The sequence below is a fragment of the Borostomias antarcticus genome (assembly GCF_949987555.1).
Source record: "Borostomias antarcticus genome assembly, chromosome: 5".
Taxonomy (NCBI): Eukaryota; Metazoa; Chordata; class Actinopteri; order Stomiiformes; family Stomiidae; genus Borostomias; species Borostomias antarcticus.
Window position 1 is genome coordinate 19,563,831 of NC_140238.1, and position 21,029 is coordinate 19,584,859.

Below are 21,029 nucleotides of genomic sequence, written 5' to 3' on the forward strand. Positions count from 1 at the left end.
AAATGTTCCTAAGACACCTCTCTCTCACTGAGAAAAGCGTTTTTCAGGCATGGAACACAAGAGGTGAAAAGGTGAATAAAAGCATTTCTACCACAATAATCTATGTTCTAATGATGACTCCTATAATGGTGCGTGCTCTTCTACATGGGAGAGACATTCATATTGACCAATATAACTCGGGGCGCATGGAAAGTCAAAATGTTCCTAAGATACTCTCTCTCACTGAGAAAAGCGTTCTTCAGGCATGGAAACACAAGAGGTGAAAAGGTGAATAAAAGCATTTCTACCACAATAATATATGTTCTAATGATGACTCCTATAATGGTGCGTGCTCTTCTACATGGGAGAGACATTCATATTGACCAATATAACTCGGGGCGCATGGAAAGTCAAAATGTTACTAAGACACCTCTCTCTCACTGAGAAAAGCGTTCTTCAGGCATGGAAACACAAGAGGTGAAAAGGTGAATAAAAGCATTTCTACCACAATAATCTATGTTCTAATGATGACTCCTATAATGGTGCGTGCTCTTCTACATGGGAGAGACATTCATATTGACCAAAATAACTCGGGGCGCATGGAAAGTCAAAATGTTCCTAAGACACCTCTCTCTCACTGAGAAAAGCGTTCTTCAGGCATGGAAACACAAGAGGTGAAAAGGTGAATAAAAGCATTTCTACTACAATAATCTATGTTCTAATGATGACTCCTATAATGGTGCGTGCTCTTCTACATGGGAGAGACATTCATATTGACCAATATAACTCGGGGCGCATGGAAAGTCAAAATGTTCCTAAGATACTCTCTCTCACTGAGAAAAGCGTTCTTCAGGCATGGAAACACAAGAGGTGAAAAGGTGAATAAAAGCATTTCTACCACAATAATATATGTTCTAATGATGACTCCTATAATGGTGCGTGCTCTTCTACATGGGAGAGACATTCATATTGACCAATATAACTCGGGGCGCATGGAAAGTCAAAATGTTACTAAGACACCTCTCTCTCACTGAGAAAAGCGTTCTTCAGGCATGGAAACACAAGAGGTGAAAAGGTGAATAAAAGCATTTCTACTACAATAATCTATGTTCTAATGATGACTCCTATAATGGTGCGTGCTCTTCTACATGGGAGAGACATTCATATTGACCAATATAACTCGGGGCGCATGGAAAGTCAAAATGTTCCTAAGACACCTCTCTCTCACTGAGAAAAGCGTTCTTCAGGCATGGAAACACAAGAGGTGAAAAGGTGAATAAAAGCATTTCGACCACAATAATCTATGTTCTAATGATGACTCCTATAATGGTGCGTGCTCTTCTACATGGGAGAGACATTCATATTGACCAATATAACTCGGGGCGCATGGAAAGTCAAAATGTTCCTAAGACACCTCTCTCTCACTGAGAAAAGCGTTCTTCAGGCATGGAAACACAAGAGGTGAAAAGGTGAATAAAAGCATTTCTACCACAATAATCTATGTTCTAATGATGACTCCTATAATGGTGCGTGATCTTCTACATGGGAGAGACATTCATATTGACCAAAATAACTCGGGGCGCATGGAAAGTCAAAATGTTCCTAAGACACCTCTCTCTCACTGAGAAAAGCGTTCTTCAGGCATGGAAACACAAGAGGTGAAAAGGTGAATAAAAGCATTTCTACCACAATAATCTATGTTCTAATGATGACTCCTATAATGGTGCGTGCTCTTCTACATGGGAGAGACATTCATATTGACCAATATAACTCGGGACGCATGGAAAGTCAAAATGTTACTAAGACACCTCTCTCTCACTGAGAAAAGCGTTCTTCAGGCATGGAAACACAAGAGGTGAAAAGGTGAATAAAAGCATTTCTACCACAATAATCTATGTTCTAATGATGACTCCTATAATGGTGCGTGCTCTTCTACATGGGAGAGACATTCATATTGACCAAAATAACTCGGGGCGCATGGAAAGTCAAAATGTTCCTAAGACACCTCTCTCTCACTGAGAAAAGCGTTCTTCAGGCATGGAAACACAAGAGGTGAAAAGGTGAATAAAAGCATTTCTACCACAATAATCTATGTTCTAATGATGACTCCTATAATGGTGCGTGCTCTTCTACATGGGAGAGACATTCATATTGACCAAAATAACTCGGGGCGCATGGAAAGTCAAAATGTTCCTAAGATACTCTCTCTCACTGAGAAAAGCGTTCTTCAGGCATGGAAACACAAGAGGTGAAAAGGTGAATAAAAGCATTTCTACCACAATAATCTATGTTCTAATGATGACTCCTATAATGGTGCGTGCTCTTCTACATGGGAGAGACATTCATATTGACCAATATAACTCGGGGCGCATGGAAAGTCAAAATGTTCCTAAGATACTCTCTCTCACTGAGAAAAGCGTTCTTCAGGCATGGAAACACAAGAGGTGAAAAGGTGAATAAAAGCATTTCTACCACAATAATCTATGTTCTAATGATGACTCCTATAATGGTGCGTGCTCTTCTACATGGGAGAGACATTCATATTGACCAAAATAACTCGGGGCGCATGGAAAGTCAAAATGTTACTAAGACACCTCTCTCTCACTGAGAAAAGCGTTCTTCAGGCATGGAAACACAAGAGGTGAAAAGGTGAATAAAAGCATTTCTACCACAATAATCTATGTTCTAATGATGACTCCTATAATGGTGCGTGCTCTTCTACATGGGAGAGACATTCATATTGACCAATATAACTCGGGGCGCATGGAAAGTCAAAATGTTACTAAGACACCTCTCTCTCACTGAGAAAAGCGTTCTTCAGGCATGGAAACACAAGAGGTGAAAAGGTGAATAAAAGCATTTCTACCACAATAATCTATGTTCTAATGATGACTCCTATAATGGTGCGTGATCTTCTACATGGGAGAGACATTCATATTGACCAAAATAACTCGGGGCGCATGGAAAGTCAAAATGTTCCTAAGACACCTCTCTCTCACTGAGAAAAGCGTTCTTCAGGCATGGAAACACAAGAGGTGAAAAGGTGAATAAAAGCATTTCTACCACAATAATCTATGTTCTAATGATGACTCCTATAATGGTGCGTGCTCTTCTACATGGGAGAGACATTCATATTGACCAATATAACTCGGGACGCATGGAAAGTCAAAATGTTACTAAGACACCTCTCTCTCACTGAGAAAAGCGTTCTTCAGGCATGGAAACACAAGAGGTGAAAAGGTGAATAAAAGCATTTCTACCACAATAATCTATGTTCTAATGATGACTCCTATAATGGTGCGTGCTCTTCTACATGGGAGAGACATTCATATTGACCAAAATAACTCGGGGCGCATGGAAAGTCAAAATGTTCCTAAGACACCTCTCTCTCACTGAGAAAAGCGTTCTTCAGGCATGGAAACACAAGAGGTGAAAAGGTGAATAAAAGCATTTCTACCACAATAATATATGTTCTAATGATGACTCCTATAATGGTGCGTGCTCTTCTACATGGGAGAGACATTCATATTGACCAAAATAACTCGGGGCGCATGGAAAGTCAAAATGTTCCTAAGATACTCTCTCTCACTGAGAAAAGCGTTCTTCAGGCATGGAAACACAAGAGGTGAAAAGGTGAATAAAAGCATTTCTACCACAATAATCTATGTTCTAATGATGACTCCTATAATGGTGCGTGCTCTTCTACATGGGAGAGACATTCATATTGACCAATATAACTCGGGGCGCATGGAAAGTCAAAATGTTCCTAAGATACTCTCTCTCACTGAGAAAAGCGTTCTTCAGGCATGGAAACACAAGAGGTGAAAAGGTGAATAAAAGCATTTCTACCACAATAATCTATGTTCTAATGATGACTCCTATAATGGTGCGTGCTCTTCTACATGGGAGAGACATTCATATTGACCAAAATAACTCGGGGCGCATGGAAAGTCAAAATGTTACTAAGACACCTCTCTCTCACTGAGAAAAGCGTTCTTCAGGCATGGAAACACAAGAGGTGAAAAGGTGAATAAAAGCATTTCTACCACAATAATCTATGTTCTAATGATGACTCCTATAATGGTGCGTGCTCTTCTACATGGGAGAGACATTCATATTGACCAATATAACTCGGGGCGCATGGAAAGTCAAAATGTTACTAAGACACCTCTCTCTCACTGAGAAAAGCGTTCTTCAGGCATGGAAACACAAGAGGTGAAAAGGTGAATAAAAGCATTTCTACCACAATAATCTATGTTCTAATGATGACTCCTATAATGGTGCGTGATCTTCTACATGGGAGAGACATTCATATTGACCAAAATAACTCGGGGCGCATGGAAAGTCAAAATGTTCCTAAGACACCTCTCTCTCACTGAGAAAAGCGTTCTTCAGGCATGGAAACACAAGAGGTGAAAAGGTGAATAAAAGCATTTCTACCACAATAATCTATGTTCTAATGATGACTCCTATAATGGTGCGTGCTCTTCTACATGGGAGAGACATTCATATTGACCAAAATAACTCGGGGCGCATGGAAAGTCAAAATGTTACTAAGACACCTCTCTCTCACTGAGAAAAGCGTTCTTCAGGCATGGAAACACAAGAGGTGAAAAGGTGAATAAAAGCATTTCTACCACAATAATCTATGTTCTAATGATGACTCCTATAATGGTGCGTGCTCTTCTACATGGGAGAGACATTCATATTGACCAATATAACTCGGGGCGCATGGAAAGTCAAAATGTTCCTAAGATACTCTCTCTCACTGAGAAAAGCGTTCTTCAGGCATGGAAACACAAGAGGTGAAAAGGCGAATAAAAGCATTTCTACCACAATAATATATGTTCTAATGATGACTCCTATAATGGTGCGTGCTCTTCTACATGGGAGAGACATTCATATTGACCAATATAACTCGGGGCGCATGGAAAGTCAAAATGTTACTAAGACACCTCTCTCTCACTGAGAAAAGCGTTCTTCAGGCATGGAAACACAAGAGGTGAAAAGGTGAATAAAAGCATTTCTACCACAATAATCTATGTTCTAATGATGACTCCTATAATGGTGCGTGCTCTTCTACATGGGAGAGACATTCATATTGACCAAAATAACTCGGGGCGCATGGAAAGTCAAAATGTTCCTAAGACACCTCTCTCTCACTGAGAAAAGCGTTCTTCAGGCATGGAAACACAAGAGGTGAAAAGGTGAATAAAAGCATTTCTACTACAATAATCTATGTTCTAATGATGACTCCTATAATGGTGCGTGCTCTTCTACATGGGAGAGACATTCATATTGACCAATATAACTCGGGGCGCATGGAAAGTCAAAATGTTCCTAAGATACTCTCTCTCACTGAGAAAAGCGTTCTTCAGGCATGGAAACACAAGAGGTGAAAAGGTGAATAAAAGCATTTCTACCACAATAATATATGTTCTAATGATGACTCCTATAATGGTGCGTGCTCTTCTACATGGGAGAGACATTCATATTGACCAATATAACTCGGGGCGCATGGAAAGTCAAAATGTTACTAAGACACCTCTCTCTCACTGAGAAAAGCGTTCTTCAGGCATGGAAACACAAGAGGTGAAAAGGTGAATAAAAGCATTTCTACTACAATAATCTATGTTCTAATGATGACTCCTATAATGGTGCGTGCTCTTCTACATGGGAGAGACATTCATATTGACCAATATAACTCGGGGCGCATGGAAAGTCAAAATGTTCCTAAGACACCTCTCTCTCACTGAGAAAAGCGTTCTTCAGGCATGGAAACACAAGAGGTGAAAAGGTGAATAAAAGCATTTCGACCACAATAATCTATGTTCTAATGATGACTCCTATAATGGTGCGTGCTCTTCTACATGGGAGAGACATTCATATTGACCAATATAACTCGGGGCGCATGGAAAGTCAAAATGTTCCTAAGACACCTCTCTCTCACTGAGAAAAGCGTTCTTCAGGCATGGAAACACAAGAGGTGAAAAGGTGAATAAAAGCATTTCTACCACAATAATCTATGTTCTAATGATGACTCCTATAATGGTGCGTGCTCTTCTACATGGGAGAGACATTCATATTGACCAAAATAACTCGGGGCGCATGGAAAGTCAAAATGTTACTAAGACACCTCTCTCTCACTGAGAAAAGCGTTCTTCAGGCATGGAAACACAAGAGGTGAAAAGGTGAATAAAAGCATTTCTACCACAATAATCTATGTTCTAATGATGACTCCTATAATGGTGCGTGCTCTTCTACATGGGAGAGACATTCATATTGACCAATATAACTCGGGGCGCATGGAAAGTCAAAATGTTACTAAGACACCTCTCTCTCACTGAGAAAAGCGTTCTTCAGGCATGGAAACACAAGAGGTGAAAAGGTGAATAAAAGCATTTCTACCACAATAATCTATGTTCTAATGATGACTCCTATAATGGTGCGTGATCTTCTACATGGGAGAGACATTCATATTGACCAAAATAACTCGGGGCGCATGGAAAGTCAAAATGTTCCTAAGACACCTCTCTCTCACTGAGAAAAGCGTTCTTCAGGCATGGAAACACAAGAGGTGAAAAGGTGAATAAAAGCATTTCTACCACAATAATCTATGTTCTAATGATGACTCCTATAATGGTGCGTGCTCTTCTACATGGGAGAGACATTCATATTGACCAAAATAACTCGGGGCGCATGGAAAGTCAAAATGTTACTAAGACACCTCTCTCTCACTGAGAAAAGCGTTCTTCAGGCATGGAAACACAAGAGGTGAAAAGGTGAATAAAAGCATTTCTACCACAATAATCTATGTTCTAATGATGACTCCTATAATGGTGCGTGCTCTTCTACATGGGAGAGACATTCATATTGACCAATATAACTCGGGGCGCATGGAAAGTCAAAATGTTCCTAAGATACTCTCTCTCACTGAGAAAAGCGTTCTTCAGGCATGGAAACACAAGAGGTGAAAAGGTGAATAAAAGCATTTCTACCACAATAATATATGTTCTAATGATGACTCCTATAATGGTGCGTGCTCTTCTACATGGGAGAGACATTCATATTGACCAATATAACTCGGGGCGCATGGAAAGTCAAAATGTTACTAAGACACCTCTCTCTCACTGAGAAAAGCGTTCTTCAGGCATGGAAACACAAGAGGTGAAAAGGTGAATAAAAGCATTTCTACCACAATAATCTATGTTCTAATGATGACTCCTATAATGGTGCGTGCTCTTCTACATGGGAGAGACATTCATATTGACCAAAATAACTCGGGGCGCATGGAAAGTCAAAATGTTCCTAAGACACCTCTCTCTCACTGAGAAAAGCGTTCTTCAGGCATGGAAACACAAGAGGTGAAAAGGTGAATAAAAGCATTTCTACTACAATAATCTATGTTCTAATGATGACTCCTATAATGGTGCGTGCTCTTCTACATGGGAGAGACATTCATATTGACCAATATAACTCGGGGCGCATGGAAAGTCAAAATGTTCCTAAGATACTCTCTCTCACTGAGAAAAGCGTTCTTCAGGCATGGAAACACAAGAGGTGAAAAGGTGAATAAAAGCATTTCTACCACAATAATATATGTTCTAATGATGACTCCTATAATGGTGCGTGCTCTTCTACATGGGAGAGACATTCATATTGACCAATATAACTCGGGGCGCATGGAAAGTCAAAATGTTACTAAGACACCTCTCTCTCACTGAGAAAAGCGTTCTTCAGGCATGGAAACACAAGAGGTGAAAAGGTGAATAAAAGCATTTCTACTACAATAATCTATGTTCTAATGATGACTCCTATAATGGTGCGTGCTCTTCTACATGGGAGAGACATTCATATTGACCAATATAACTCGGGGCGCATGGAAAGTCAAAATGTTCCTAAGACACCTCTCTCTCACTGAGAAAAGCGTTCTTCAGGCATGGAAACACAAGAGGTGAAAAGGTGAATAAAAGCATTTCGACCACAATAATCTATGTTCTAATGATGACTCCTATAATGGTGCGTGCTCTTCTACATGGGAGAGACATTCATATTGACCAATATAACTCGGGGCGCATGGAAAGTCAAAATGTTCCTAAGACACCTCTCTCTCACTGAGAAAAGCGTTCTTCAGGCATGGAAACACAAGAGGTGAAAAGGTGAATAAAAGCATTTCTACCACAATAATCTATGTTCTAATGATGACTCCTATAATGGTGCGTGATCTTCTACATGGGAGAGACATTCATATTGACCAAAATAACTCGGGGCGCATGGAAAGTCAAAATGTTCCTAAGACACCTCTCTCTCACTGAGAAAAGCGTTCTTCAGGCATGGAAACACAAGAGGTGAAAAGGTGAATAAAAGCATTTCTACCACAATAATCTATGTTCTAATGATGACTCCTATAATGGTGCGTGCTCTTCTACATGGGAGAGACATTCATATTGACCAATATAACTCGGGACGCATGGAAAGTCAAAATGTTACTAAGACACCTCTCTCTCACTGAGAAAAGCGTTCTTCAGGCATGGAAACACAAGAGGTGAAAAGGTGAATAAAAGCATTTCTACCACAATAATCTATGTTCTAATGATGACTCCTATAATGGTGCGTGCTCTTCTACATGGGAGAGACATTCATATTGACCAAAATAACTCGGGGCGCATGGAAAGTCAAAATGTTCCTAAGACACCTCTCTCTCACTGAGAAAAGCGTTCTTCAGGCATGGAAACACAAGAGGTGAAAAGGTGAATAAAAGCATTTCTACCACAATAATCTATGTTCTAATGATGACTCCTATAATGGTGCGTGCTCTTCTACATGGGAGAGACATTCATATTGACCAAAATAACTCGGGGCGCATGGAAAGTCAAAATGTTCCTAAGATACTCTCTCTCACTGAGAAAAGCGTTCTTCAGGCATGGAAACACAAGAGGTGAAAAGGTGAATAAAAGCATTTCTACCACAATAATCTATGTTCTAATGATGACTCCTATAATGGTGCGTGCTCTTCTACATGGGAGAGACATTCATATTGACCAATATAACTCGGGGCGCATGGAAAGTCAAAATGTTCCTAAGATACTCTCTCTCACTGAGAAAAGCGTTCTTCAGGCATGGAAACACAAGAGGTGAAAAGGTGAATAAAAGCATTTCTACCACAATAATCTATGTTCTAATGATGACTCCTATAATGGTGCGTGCTCTTCTACATGGGAGAGACATTCATATTGACCAAAATAACTCGGGGCGCATGGAAAGTCAAAATGTTACTAAGACACCTCTCTCTCACTGAGAAAAGCGTTCTTCAGGCATGGAAACACAAGAGGTGAAAAGGTGAATAAAAGCATTTCTACCACAATAATCTATGTTCTAATGATGACTCCTATAATGGTGCGTGCTCTTCTACATGGGAGAGACATTCATATTGACCAATATAACTCGGGGCGCATGGAAAGTCAAAATGTTACTAAGACACCTCTCTCTCACTGAGAAAAGCGTTCTTCAGGCATGGAAACACAAGAGGTGAAAAGGTGAATAAAAGCATTTCTACCACAATAATCTATGTTCTAATGATGACTCCTATAATGGTGCGTGATCTTCTACATGGGAGAGACATTCATATTGACCAAAATAACTCGGGGCGCATGGAAAGTCAAAATGTTCCTAAGACACCTCTCTCTCACTGAGAAAAGCGTTCTTCAGGCATGGAAACACAAGAGGTGAAAAGGTGAATAAAAGCATTTCTACCACAATAATCTATGTTCTAATGATGACTCCTATAATGGTGCGTGCTCTTCTACATGGGAGAGACATTCATATTGACCAAAATAACTCGGGGCGCATGGAAAGTCAAAATGTTACTAAGACACCTCTCTCTCACTGAGAAAAGCGTTCTTCAGGCATGGAAACACAAGAGGTGAAAAGGTGAATAAAAGCATTTCTACCACAATAATCTATGTTCTAATGATGACTCCTATAATGGTGCGTGCTCTTCTACATGGGAGAGACATTCATATTGACCAATATAACTCGGGGCGCATGGAAAGTCAAAATGTTCCTAAGACACCTCTCTCTCACTGAGAAAAGCGTTTTTCAGGCATGGAACACAAGAGGTGAAAAGGTGAATAAAAGCATTTCTACCACAATAATCTATGTTCTAATGATGACTCCTATAATGGTGCGTGCTCTTCTACATGGGAGAGACATTCATATTGACCAATATAACTCGGGGCGCATGGAAAGTCAAAATGTTCCTAAGATACTCTCTCTCACTGAGAAAAGCGTTCTTCAGGCATGGAAACACAAGAGGTGAAAAGGTGAATAAAAGCATTTCTACCACAATAATATATGTTCTAATGATGACTCCTATAATGGTGCGTGCTCTTCTACATGGGAGAGACATTCATATTGACCAATATAACTCGGGGCGCATGGAAAGTCAAAATGTTACTAAGACACCTCTCTCTCACTGAGAAAAGCGTTCTTCAGGCATGGAAACACAAGAGGTGAAAAGGTGAATAAAAGCATTTCTACCACAATAATCTATGTTCTAATGATGACTCCTATAATGGTGCGTGCTCTTCTACATGGGAGAGACATTCATATTGACCAAAATAACTCGGGGCGCATGGAAAGTCAAAATGTTCCTAAGACACCTCTCTCTCACTGAGAAAAGCGTTCTTCAGGCATGGAAACACAAGAGGTGAAAAGGTGAATAAAAGCATTTCTACTACAATAATCTATGTTCTAATGATGACTCCTATAATGGTGCGTGCTCTTCTACATGGGAGAGACATTCATATTGACCAATATAACTCGGGGCGCATGGAAAGTCAAAATGTTCCTAAGATACTCTCTCTCACTGAGAAAAGCGTTCTTCAGGCATGGAAACACAAGAGGTGAAAAGGTGAATAAAAGCATTTCTACCACAATAATATATGTTCTAATGATGACTCCTATAATGGTGCGTGCTCTTCTACATGGGAGAGACATTCATATTGACCAATATAACTCGGGGCGCATGGAAAGTCAAAATGTTACTAAGACACCTCTCTCTCACTGAGAAAAGCGTTCTTCAGGCATGGAAACACAAGAGGTGAAAAGGTGAATAAAAGCATTTCTACTACAATAATCTATGTTCTAATGATGACTCCTATAATGGTGCGTGCTCTTCTACATGGGAGAGACATTCATATTGACCAATATAACTCGGGGCGCATGGAAAGTCAAAATGTTCCTAAGACACCTCTCTCTCACTGAGAAAAGCGTTCTTCAGGCATGGAAACACAAGAGGTGAAAAGGTGAATAAAAGCATTTCGACCACAATAATCTATGTTCTAATGATGACTCCTATAATGGTGCGTGCTCTTCTACATGGGAGAGACATTCATATTGACCAATATAACTCGGGGCGCATGGAAAGTCAAAATGTTCCTAAGACACCTCTCTCTCACTGAGAAAAGCGTTCTTCAGGCATGGAAACACAAGAGGTGAAAAGGTGAATAAAAGCATTTCTACCACAATAATCTATGTTCTAATGATGACTCCTATAATGGTGCGTGATCTTCTACATGGGAGAGACATTCATATTGACCAAAATAACTCGGGGCGCATGGAAAGTCAAAATGTTCCTAAGACACCTCTCTCTCACTGAGAAAAGCGTTCTTCAGGCATGGAAACACAAGAGGTGAAAAGGTGAATAAAAGCATTTCTACCACAATAATCTATGTTCTAATGATGACTCCTATAATGGTGCGTGCTCTTCTACATGGGAGAGACATTCATATTGACCAATATAACTCGGGACGCATGGAAAGTCAAAATGTTACTAAGACACCTCTCTCTCACTGAGAAAAGCGTTCTTCAGGCATGGAAACACAAGAGGTGAAAAGGTGAATAAAAGCATTTCTACCACAATAATCTATGTTCTAATGATGACTCCTATAATGGTGCGTGCTCTTCTACATGGGAGAGACATTCATATTGACCAAAATAACTCGGGGCGCATGGAAAGTCAAAATGTTCCTAAGACACCTCTCTCTCACTGAGAAAAGCGTTCTTCAGGCATGGAAACACAAGAGGTGAAAAGGTGAATAAAAGCATTTCTACCACAATAATCTATGTTCTAATGATGACTCCTATAATGGTGCGTGCTCTTCTACATGGGAGAGACATTCATATTGACCAAAATAACTCGGGGCGCATGGAAAGTCAAAATGTTCCTAAGATACTCTCTCTCACTGAGAAAAGCGTTCTTCAGGCATGGAAACACAAGAGGTGAAAAGGTGAATAAAAGCATTTCTACCACAATAATCTATGTTCTAATGCTGACTCCTATAATGGTGCGTGCTCTTCTACATGGGAGAGACATTCATATTGACCAATATAACTCGGGGCGCATGGAAAGTCAAAATGTTCCTAAGACACCTCTCTCTCACTGAGAAAAGCGTTTTTCAGGCATGGAACACAAGAGGTGAAAAGGTGAATAAAAGCATTTCTACCACAATAATCTATGTTCTAATGATGACTCCTATAATGGTGCGTGCTCTTCTACATGGGAGAGACATTCATATTGACCAATATAACTCGGGGCGCATGGAAAGTCAAAATGTTCCTAAGACACCTCTCTCTCACTGAGAAAAGCGTTCTTCAGGCATGGAAACACAAGAGGTGAAAAGGTGAATAAAAGCAATTCTACCACAATAATCTATGTTCTAATGATGACTCCTATAATGGTGCGTGTTAAGAGATGTATCATACAGTAGGAAGACCAGGGTAAGAGGGTTGGCGGGTTTTTGGGATAATGTTAAAAAGATTTAAGACTGTCTCTATCAAGGACCAACTAGTGGTATGTGTGTGTGTGTGTGTGTGTGTGTGAGAGAGAGAGAGAGAGAGAGAGAGAGAGAGAGAGAGAGAGAGAGAGAGAGTGTGTATGTGAGTGCTGCTAGAATTAGGACTAGGATTTACAAGGCAGATTTGGTGTATAGCTGAACAGCTTTGAGAGAGAGATGAGAGAGAGAGACAGAGACGAGAGAGAGACAAGGAGTCACAGAGATAGTTTGAGACAGAGAGAGAGAAAGAGATGAAAGAGGGAGAAGGATAGATAGTGTAATGGATTTTAACTGATCTAGTCAAAAAGGATTTACCAAGATTCGCTCAAACAGGTTAAGTCTGGTTTATTGAGAAAACATACGATTGCAAGGACTTCAGGACAAACACATGAGGGGTATCCCCAAGAAGTGAATTCAAAGCTTGTCATGCGCAGCCTTATATTCAAGCAAAACACAGGTACGTACAAAACACAGGATGTGATTGGCTAACCCATTGCACGTCATATGAAATGGCAGGCGTGGACGAGAATACGCAATTTCTTGGAAACAAAGGGACAAAGGATGGTTATTCTGACATAGTCAGACAAAGACATAGTCTTCAAGCTCCTTGACGTTGATATTTTTCCGACCCTGAAATCAGTCTTCCAAGTGGCACTGACCATCCCTGTAAGCAGCTGCAGCTGTGAAAGATCTTTCGGCTGCATTCATGGCTAAGGAGCACTATGAGCCAGGACAGGCTGCATCACCTGGCACTGCTGTCCATTGAACAGGAGGTTCTGGTTGAGCTGGAAGGTGATTGATACTATTGCACAACTAAACAACAAACGGCACAGTCTGATGCTCCCAAAAACTAGAGGAGTTGAGAGAGGGCTGGCAAGACAAGAGGAGAGAGAGACAGACAAATAGCCAAGACATGAAAACTAGATGTGGATAGAGCAACAAGAGTGGAGGAGGAAAGACACTGACAGACAAAAGGAAGAGGAGAGGAGAGAGAACAACAGAATGGGGAGACAGGAGAGGAAAGGAAGAATGAAATGGAGGAAGGAGAGACAGGAGCAAAGGACCAGGACGGACAGACAAGTCACAGAAACAAGACAACAAAAATGATAGAGCAGAGAAAACAAGAGGGAAGAGGAGTGGAGAAAGGGCAGAATTTAGGAAAGATGAGGAGAGAGAGAGAGACAAGAACAACAGCATCAAGAGGAGGAGGAAAAACAGACAAAAAGAACAAGAGAGGAATGAGAACAGAGAATGTGTGTGGAGACAGAGAGGAAAGGAGGAGTGAACTGGAGGAAGGAGAGAGGAGAAAAGATAGACAGACAGACAAGTCACAAGAGACCAGATAACAACGATGACAGGGCAGAGAAGAGACAACAGGGAAGAGGAGTGGAGATTGAGAGAGCAGGAAAGACAAGAGAGAGAGAGACAAGAGGAGGAAAGACACTGACAGAATACAAATCTATAGAATGTGAGCATCTATGTTGCTGTATGGGTTATGTTCATGTTGTTATATTGAATGTGAGCTTCTATGCTGCTGTATGGGTTATGTTCATGTTGCCTCAGAATGTATTCATTCTCATCATGATCTGTGTTTCAGGTGACCATCTCATGTAACACACAGGAGTCGATACGTTCAGTTACAACCACTGCTACTTCAGCAGGTTGACATTGTGGAGGTGGAGGACGGGAGCCTGTCTTCTGTGGTGTTCTGAGAGGTCCAACACCTGGGTGTCCCAAGTCCGTGATAGCTTCAGATTAGTCAAAGCATACTAGAGAGAAGTTATGTCCTCTGTTTGAACCGTGCTGATGTTGTTGATTCGGTTCACACTAAAGAGTACATTTTGATGCCACTTAGTATTTTGAGCAGTTTGTGGATTAATGTGCAATCTGTATGAGTGTGTGTATGTGTTTCTCTTTAGCGCATGGTGGTGAACCCAAATGGGCCCCCTAAATATATGCGGCCCCCTCCCAAAACAAAATTCACAGTTGTCACTGCCTCTAAACCTCAGCCCCTGATGCTTTTCCCTTAACCCCTAATGATTTGGGATCCTAGCAGCGCTCCTGTTTTGTACATAATCCACATTTGTATTTCATCTTGATTGTGTTCCTTCAATAAAGAACCCACCCACCACCTACTAGTCTGTATATGTCTATATGTATGCTTTGAGATGATAGTCCCTCAACTCTACTGTATGTACTGTAGTCCAAAGATAATTTCTCAAGTTGAATGTTGATGCTCAAAACATCCCTCTTCAAGGACAGAGATGTACAATTACTTAGACATTTAAATCCCATCATTTAACATTTGAATATGCTCAGGGATACAGACCTCAGTTTCTCCAGTTTGCAGTGTGGACTCCCCAGTCCAGCAGAGAGCAGCTTCACTCCTGAATCCTTCAGGTCATTGTTACTCAGGTCTAACTCTCTCAGGTGGGAGGAGTTTGAGCTGAGAGCTGAGGCCGCCAATTCATATGAGGCTTCGTTGAGGACACATCCAGAGAGTCTGAAATTACAAAGTAAGCATGTATGACGTTTTGTTCCTTAATGACACGTTAATCTTAATGATATTTGTATAATATACACATTAATATACACATGTCATATGTAGCCTAAGGCTTAATAAATCAATCAATCAAAACTTTATTTGTATAGCGCATTTCATACCCAGAGGCAACACAATGCGCTTTACAGAGAACAAGGGAGGTGGGCAGACGTCCCACCCCTACATATTCCAGAGGGAAGAAAAAAACAGTATCACCCAGGGCCCAGATAAGTGAGCTGTAAAAAAATCTTCCCTGACCCCTCTCAACAAGGCGATCGAGCAAGCTCCTGGAGTATGTTTGTCTACCGGCTAAGAACATTTATTGTATGATTTATTATTATTGTAACACATTTCTGGTTAGAGTGCACAGAGACAATGAGGGCAGCTTTGAATTGTCCATTAAGAAGCTTTATCCATTAGGACAATTCAAAAGACAGATCAGGGACCAATTCAAAGGACAGATCTTTTCTGATCATTGCTTTCATTAAGTGTTTAGCACCTTACTCAGCACTGTGCATTCTGTCTATTGTATTTTATATTCATTTGTATCAGATTTTTTGTATTATTGTATTTTTGTATCTACAATTGTATTTTTGTGTTTATAGTTTTATATCATGTTTTGTTTGGAGGGCTCCCGTCCAGAAGATACCTCTGGGTCAATGGGACAGACAAGGTTGAATAGATTGATCACATTGAGAAAGATGTAAGATGAATACTTACATAGCTTTTCTGCAGACCTGCACAGCTGGGATCAGTCTCCTCCGCCCCTCCTGTGATGTGTTGTATTTGTTCAGGTCAAACTCATCCAGAACCTCCTCTGACATCTGCAGCATGTAGGCCAGCGCTGAGCACTGTATTGGAGTCAGGGATTGGGTTGATGTCTTCTTCTGCATGTAAGCTTGGATGCTCTGCTGAATTGAATGGTCATTCATCTCCATCAAGCAGTGGAGGAGATTGATGCACCTGTCTGGGGAGATGTTCTTCTCTTCTCCTCCTGTTCTTGAGGAATCTGCTTCTTTCTTGGATGCTCTCTGGCCTCCTCTCAATCTAAGGCAGCAGGCCTCGTAAGAGTCTCTGATTGGACTCCAGAGAGAGGCCGTGGAGGAAGCGGACAAAAAGGTCCAGGTGTCCATTCTCACTCTGCAAAGCTTTGTGTACCGCCCCCTCCAGCAGCTCATTCAGAGACAGCTCATCCAGAGGCTCCTCATCCGGAGACTCCTCATCCTGAAAGAAGTGCTCCAGTACCTCCATGTTCTTGGTTGCGTAACAATGGTACATGTAGACCGCTGAAACTCCTGAATGCTCAGACGCACAAAGCAGTAGACTGACCTCTGAAAACGCACTGATTCTACTTTGAAGATTGCTGTGCAAACTCCTGAGAACACTGCTGCCTCTTGGACATCAAGGTCACACTCTTTCAGGTCTTTTTCATAGAACATGAAAAAGACCTGAAAGCCCTTCTCCAGATTGTTGAACGCCGGCTTTGCCAGCTTCAGGAGAACTTCCCTGTCGGACCTCAAGAGCTCCTCCTGGTTGGTCTTGATTTCCCCTTGATACTTCTGGTTCTTCAGCTTCATCTGAATGAGCAGGAAGTGTGTGTACATCTAAGTCAAGGTCTTGGGCATCTCTCCTTGCTTCTCTGTACTCAGCATGTGCTCAAGGACTGTGGAAGAAATCCAAGAGAAGACTGGTATGTGGCACATGATGTAGAGGCTCCTTGATGTCTTGATGTGTGAGATGATTCTTCTGGCCAGGTTCTCATCACTGATTATCTTCATGAAGTAGTCTTTCTTCTGTGCGTCATTGAACCCTCGTACCTCTGTCACCCGGTCAACACACTCAGAAGGGATCTGGCTGCTGCAGGTCGGGAGATTATCCTTAGGAGAGCAGAGGGGAGCAGATTCCCCTGGATGAGGTTGGTCAGCAGCACATCCACTGAGGTTGACTCTGTGACATCACAGCAGGTCTGGTTCTTTCTGAAGTCTAGGGGCAGTCGGCTCTCATCCAGACCATCAAAGATGAACGTGGCTTTAGAGACAGCAAGTTGCTCTGCATCTTCCATGTGTAGTTCTGGGTGGAAAACATTCAGCAGTCTCGTCAAATTCAGCTCCCGGAAAGGAAGCACAAACATGACTTCCACATCTTGATTTTCCTTTCCTTCAGCCCAATCTAAGATTGACTTCTGCACACAGACGGTTTTTCCTATACCAGGGATGCCCACAGTCAGCACAGTTCTGATGGGTCTCTCTTGACCAGGCAGGGGTGTGATGGGTCTCTATTGACCAGACAGGGGTGTGATGGGTCTCTCTTGACCAGGCAGGGGTTTGAAGATGTCATTGTAGTTGATGGGTGTGTCATATGTGATTTGTTTCCTGGATGCTCTCTCAAGTTGCCAAACCTCATGTTCATTTTTAACCCCTTTGCTCTGTCCCTCTGTGATGTAGAGTTCAGTGTAGATGCTGTTAAGGAGGGTTGCATTCCCTGTTTTTATGATTCCCTCAATCACATGTTCAAACCTCCTCTACGAGGGTCATTGAACCCTCGTACCTCTGTCACCCGGTCAACACACTCAGAAGGGATCTGGCTGCTGCAGGTCGGGAGATTATCCTTAGGAGAGCAGAGGGGAGCAGATTCCCCTGGATGAGGTTGGTCAGCAGCACATCCACTGAGGTTGACTCTGTGACATCACAGCAGGTCTGATTCTTTCTGAAGTCTAGGGGCAGTCGGCTCTCATCCAGACCATCAAAGATGAACGTGGCTTTAGAGACAGCAAGTTGCTCTGCATCTTCCATGTGTAGTTCTGGGTGGAAAACATTCAGCAGTCTCGTCAAATTCAGCTCCCGGAAAGGAAACACAAACATGACTTCCACATCTTGATTTTCCTTTCCTTCAGCCCAATCTAAGATTGACTTCTGCACACAGACGGTTTTTCCTATACCAGGGATGCCCACAGTCAGCACAGTTCTGATGGGTCTCTCTTGACCAGGCAGGGGTGTGATGGGTCTCTATTGACCAGACAGGGGTGTGATGGGTCTCTCTTGACCAGGCAGGGGTTTGAAGATGTCATTGTAGTTGATGGGTGTGTCATATGTGATTTGTTTCCTGGATGCTCTCTCAAGTTGCCAAACCTCATGTTCATTTTTAACCCCTTTGCTCTGTCCCTCTGTGATGTAGAGTTCAGTGTAGATGCTGTTAAGGAGGGTTGCATTCCCTGTTTTTATGATTCCCTCAATCACATGTTCAAACCTCCTCTTCAAAGTGGCTCTTCTAGAGGATCATAAAGAAAGTACGCAAATTAGATTGACAGGAATACAAACATTCATGGCAAAGCTCTACAGATGGTGAGAGGATCTAAATCATGTTAGAAAACAGATAACCAAATGAATCTCTTACTTGTTTCATCACTTCTCTGAACGTACTGCTCTCTGGGTGGCTGCAGTATAGGTGGTGTTCTGGGTCTCTCTCTACACTGGGGGCAGGCGTGGTCTGCTGATGGACCAGGCCGCCGCCAGAAAGTGAGGAAGGCTCTGAAGAACCTGTGCCCACGGGAGGTGAGGACTGGGTACTCAGTCAGGGCAGCCCTGCTCCCCTCACTGCAGGGACAGAGGAACCATGTGTGTTAAGAGATGTATCATACAGTAGGAAGACCAGGGTAAGAGGGTTGGCGGGTTTTTGGGATATTGTTAAAAAGATTTAAGACTGTCTCTATCAAGGACCAACTAGTGGTATGTGTGTGTGTGTGTGTGTGAGAGAGAGAGAGAGAGAGAGAGAGAGAGAGAGAGAGAGAGAGAGAGAGAGAGAGTGTGTATGTGAGTGCTGCTAGAATTAGGACTAGGATTTACAAGGCAGATTTGGTGTATAGCTGAACAGCTTTGAGAGAGAGATGAGAGAGAGAGACAGAGACGAGAGAGAGACAAGGAGTCACAGAGATAGTTTGAGACAGAGAGAGAGAAAGAGATGAAAGAGGGAGAAGGATAGATAGTGTAATGGATTTTAACTGATCTAGTCAAAAAGGATTTACCAAGATTCGCTCAAACAGGGTAAGTCTGGTTTATTGAGAAAACATACTAGTCTCTCCCTCTCCTCTAGCGTCTCTCCATCTCTCTAGTGTCTCTCTCGCTCCTCTCTAGTCTCTCTCTAGTGTCTCTTCCTCTCTCCTCCCTAGCGTCTCTCCCTCTCTCCTCCCTAGTGTCTCTCTCGCTCCTCTCTAGTCTCTCCTCTCTAGTGTCTCTTCCTCTCTCCTCCCTAGTGTCTTTTCCTCTCTCCTCTAGTGTCTCTCCCTCTCTCCTCCCTAGTGTCTTTTCCTCTCTCCTCTCTAGTCTCTCTCCTCCCTATTGTCTTTTCCTCTCTCCTCTCTAGTGTCTCTTCCTCTCTCCTCCCTAGTGTCTCTTCCTCTCTTCTCTCTAGTCTCTCCCTCTCTCCTCCCTAGCGTCTCTCCATCTCTCCTCCCTAGTGTCTCTCTCGCTCCTCTCTAGTCTCTCCACTCTCGTGTCTCTTCCTCTCTCCTCCCTAGTGTCTCTCTCTCTCTCCTCTCTAGTCTCTCCCTCTCTCCTCCCTAGTGTCTCTCCATCTCTCCTCTCTAGTCTCTCCCTCTTTCCTTCCTAGAGTCTCTCCCTCTCCTCTCCTCCCTAGTGTCTCTCTCTCTCCTCTCTAGTCTCTCCCTCTCTCCTCCCTAGTGTCTCTCCCTCTCTCCTCTCTAGTCTCTCCCTCTCTCCTCCCTAGCGTCTCTTCATCTCTCCTCCCTAGTGTCTCTCTCGCTCCTCTCTAGTCTCTCCTCTCTAGTGTCTCTTCCTCTCTAGTCTCTCTGACAGGAAGCTGTCATCTGGTTGTAAAGAAGCGGAGCTAAAACACGTCGTCTCGCACAGAAGGCAGGTGTTTATGATTCTGAATAAAAAGAACGGAGATTTGAATGTAGTGTTAAAGGTAAAGGTGGACGATTTTGATTATGCGATTTTTATTAACACTGGGACGTTGAAGTGTTTTGGGTGTGGGGGGGGAGGTCATTTGGTGAGGGCCTGCCCTGAGAAGGGTTCCTCTGCTGAGGGAACGCAGTGGGAGACAGAGGAAAGGATGCAGTCAGGGCCTAGGAGCGAGCGGGGCAGTGAAACGGGAACGGAGCAGGGCCTAGATATGAATGTGGAGGCAGAGCCGTCCAGACAGAGTGAGATCACGGCCCATACAGATGAGCAGGTGGGAGGGGTGCAGACTAGGGCTTCAGCTGCGGGCAGAGCTGAGGCAGTTAAGCAGAGGGGGAAGCCCTCAAGTCAAAGTCAAAATGCAGATCAGGAGAGGCAGACTGGTACATCAGGTGATATGGGCAAGACTGGGGTTTCCCAGAAGGGGGGACAGATGGGCGAGGGGCAGACTGAGGCATTCAAGGGTGATGGGACAGGTGTGGGGGCACCAGAGGGTGGTGATGAGGGCTTGATGGATTTGGGGGCCCCCTCTAATGCTTCCGTTTTGAAGAGGAAGATTTCAGTCCCTAGGGGAGGTGCTTTGGCCAAGAAGGGGCTTACAAGTACTCTGACGCCGGACAATGAGTCTAGTGGGGAAGAGATGGGGGATGAGGATGGGGAGAAGGAGGATGAGGAGCTGGATGAGGCAGAGCCAGGCAGTCAGGCTTCTGATTCGCAGAATTACGAATATTATAAGATCAGACAGGTTAAGACTTT

The 21,029-nt window shown here is 42.7% G+C and overlaps 1 pseudogene across 1 annotated transcript; it reads right to left on the reverse strand.

The window, feature by feature from the left end:
* Nucleotides 1-14,464: 14,464 nt before the first annotated feature.
* LOC311309658 (NLR family CARD domain-containing protein 3-like) lies at nucleotides 14,465-18,971 on the reverse strand (annotated as a pseudogene). Its single transcript has 7 exons — nucleotides 18,952-18,971; nucleotides 18,486-18,624; nucleotides 18,034-18,362; nucleotides 17,905-17,944; nucleotides 16,412-17,632; nucleotides 16,095-16,320; nucleotides 14,465-14,539 (listed from the first exon to the last, which is right to left on the reverse strand). The product of its transcript is annotated as an NLR family CARD domain-containing protein 3-like (transcript).
* Nucleotides 18,972-21,029: the final 2,058 nt, after the last annotated feature.